This window comes from Pleurodeles waltl, chromosome 3_2 (assembly GCF_031143425.1).
Source record: "Pleurodeles waltl isolate 20211129_DDA chromosome 3_2, aPleWal1.hap1.20221129, whole genome shotgun sequence".
Lineage (NCBI taxonomy): Eukaryota > Metazoa > Chordata > Amphibia > Caudata > Salamandridae > Pleurodeles > Pleurodeles waltl.
In genome coordinates this window covers 128,642,648-128,645,873 of record NC_090441.1, presented here as the reverse complement: position 1 = coordinate 128,645,873, position 3,226 = coordinate 128,642,648, and the positions used below count along the sequence as shown (strand labels likewise).

Genomic DNA, 3,226 nt, shown 5'->3' with positions numbered 1-3,226 from the left:
AAACAGGAATGTGCTGTATGCCATAGATAGGCGCCTCACTGCCTTTTGACGCAAGCTGCGCTAACCTGCGCCAAATCCCCAGAAATATGCCCAGTGGAGTAAAAGGGTGAGTTTGCGAAAGAGCCGCAGCCTGAAACTTGTGCATTGCACAACTCAAACAGTGGAGCCCTCGTCAGCTATCTATGTGTTAATGCAACCTTACATGTAAACAGCTTATTATACAGAATTGTTTGTTTTCAGGGAAAAGCCACCCCCTAAAACGTGCATTGCGCAAATCAACCAGTGGAGCCCTCTTCAGCTGTCTATATAATATTGCAACTTTATATGTAATCAAATGATCGTTTAGAATTGTTTGTTTTCAGGTAAAAACAGTAATACTTCAAGGCAATAAATCAAGGGTGAAGCAGGTTATTTTCATCGGCCGACCCCCTTGCGTCCATATTGATGAGGCGCCCCTGCTGCAGGCTCCCACATATAAGGATATTGCAAGTAACCTTGGATTTGCAAGATCTTAAAGAATTCGACTCTGGCCTTGGTTCTTGGAAGTCCTTCGTGATTCCCAATATCCTTATAATTTTTAACATGCAGCGATTTTACTGGCACTTTGTCGGATAAACCCACAGCACATGTCAGTAGAATTGCAGTCTTTAATCTTTCAGCGCTCCCCAGGCAGGCCACCGTAAAGAAGCGTTGGCAAAGCCATCATACCCATAATTCACCGCTTGGAGGCAAAACCCCACTAATTACAGCAAAAGACAGTTACCACGAATCTATGAATATTAAGGGGCATATTTATACTCTGTTTGCGCCGGAATTGCGTTGTTTTTTTTTACGCAATTCCGACGCAAAACTAACTCCATATTTAAACTTTGGTGTTAGACGCGTCTTGCGCCAAAATCCATGGAGTTTTCGTCATTTTTTAGCGCGGACACCTACTTTGCGTTAATGATATGCAAGGTAGGCGTTCCCGTCTAAAAAATTGACTCCGAGGCATGTGCGCCGTATTTAGACTCCTGGGCAAAATTCACGCCCAGGAGTGGGCGGGTCAAAAAAAATGACGTCCGGCCGCTTTTGTGCCGTTTTTTTGCGCCTGGTCAGGGCAGGCGTTAAGGGACCTGTGGGCTCGGAAGGAGCCCAGAGGTGCCCTCCCAAGCCCCCAGGGACACCCCCTGCCACCCTTGCCAACCCCAGGAGGACACCCAAGGCTGGAGGGACCCATCCCAGGGACATTAAGGTAAGTTCAGGTAAGTTTTTTATTTTTATTTTTTTGTGGCATAGGGGGGCCTGATTTGTGCCCCCCTACATGCCACTATGCCCAATGACCATGCCCAGGGGACACAAGTCCCCTGGGCATGGCCATTGGGCAAGGGGGCATGACTCCTGTCTTTGCTAAGACAGGAGTCATTTCAATGGGGGTTGGGAGTCGAAAACAATGGCGCAAATCGGGTTGAGGCGAAAAATTTGCCTCAGCCTGACTTGCCCCATTTTTTGGCGCCCAAGCTCCATATCCCCCTACGCCGGCGCTGCCTGGTGTACGTCGTTTTTTTTCACGCACACCAGGCAGCGCCGGCGGCTAACGTCATTGAATAAATACGCCGCCCGCATGGCTCTTCAGAATGGCGTTAGCCGGCGCTAATTTTTTTGACGCAAAACTGCGTTAGCGCAGTTTTGCGGCAAAAAGTATAAATATGGCCCTAATTTTGTCTTTCCCTTTAAAAACCTGTGCTAACATTCATTCACCTTTATTAGCCTCACAGCTCAAGATCACAAATCGTCGCCCAAATCGTCTTGTGTCAATCAATATGGAGCATTCTAGGAACGAGCTACGCACCTTTTGAGTTGTTTTTGTTTTGTTTCTTCACTTTTAGTTTCTCTTTGTATAGTCCTAATGATAAACCAGAGAGACAGATTTATTATTTTTTGAATGATTTCGTTTGCTACTGAGAACGAGAGGTGCGGGTCTCAATTGTACAAGAGTATGTCATTGTTTTTTGGATGAAAATCGTACGTTTTCTAACCATCCCACAATATTAGGGCCACTGACCCGATACAGTCCACTTCCGCCAGCGGCTGTCGGCGCGACCTTAGCCTTTCGAGGTCGAGTGTGTAAGTTCTTTGTCCTGGTGTGAGCTCTCAGTGGCTTTTAACCACGCCCACCGCACGCTCCTCACTATCACTCATTCATGGGCTTCCCTTTAAAAATTCTTTATCTACTTGGGGCGGTTTTGTTGCCGCCTTGCAGACAGCTGGTTACATGGATAATTAAAGGAGCAGAAATGACCATAGAAAATGTCTTGCTGGCTTTCCTGTCACGTAACCTGCGACAAAATTTGCATACCCATAATTCCTCTCACTGCTGGGCTCTCCGCTTGTTTCTTTCTGTGGCAACAAGTGTTTTATCAGTGTAAAGTATTACAACTATTATTATAACTTGGTTCTATTTCGAAGGGTTTTCTATGATGACCTTAGTAAACCTAGTCGCCCTGATAGTCTGTGGAACGGTGTTTCCCGGCGCAATAGTCGGCGGCTGCCATTAGCATACTCTGGTTTCTCTTCAAATCGAATAAATCTTTCGCCTTTTACTAAAGATTTCCGTGGAGAGGAACATTTAAGAGTTTCATTCAATTTTTGAAAGCCTTACCAAGAGTAGGGTTACCCTTATACAGTTAAAAAAATGTATTGAGTGATAGAAATTCTTATTGAATTTTCAAGTTCAAACTTTCTATGAAAACAGATAAGGGAAAGTCAGTTGAGAAATAAAACATTTAACTGTCCAATTTGTGTTTTATTTCTGGATCAGCTCTTTATTTTTTCTCATTGATTATTGAAATATTATTCAAATATCTTCTTTGACTTAATTGTAAAGGTCTGTTAAAATATATATTATAAACATATATGTGTGTGTGTCAAATGTATGTATATTTATTTAGATCATGCCACGACTTTGAAACTGATGAATAAAGATTGAGGGGCATATTTATACTCTGTTTGCGCTGAATTACTCTGACGCCCGACCCTGCGGACGTGTGCGTCATTTCTTGGATGCTTGAAACTGCCTTGCATTAATGACATGCAAGGTAGGCGTTCCCGCCCCAAAAAATGACTTTATGGCTTCATTTTGACGCACAGGAGGAGGTGGGCCTTAAAAAATGGCGCACAGCCTGATGTGCGCCGTTTTTTAACGCCTGGGTCAGGGCAGGTGTTAAGGGACCTGTGGGCTCCAAAG

General features: G+C 44.4%; 1 non-coding gene across 1 annotated transcript; it reads left to right on the top strand.

Annotated features, from left to right (window-relative positions):
• The first annotated feature begins 2,538 nt into the window (after positions 1–2,538).
• LOC138286899 (U5 spliceosomal RNA) lies at positions 2,539–2,654 on the top strand. The gene has a single exon (XR_011202165.1). It is a non-coding gene; the product is annotated as a U5 spliceosomal RNA (small nuclear RNA).
• Positions 2,655–3,226: the final 572 nt, after the last annotated feature.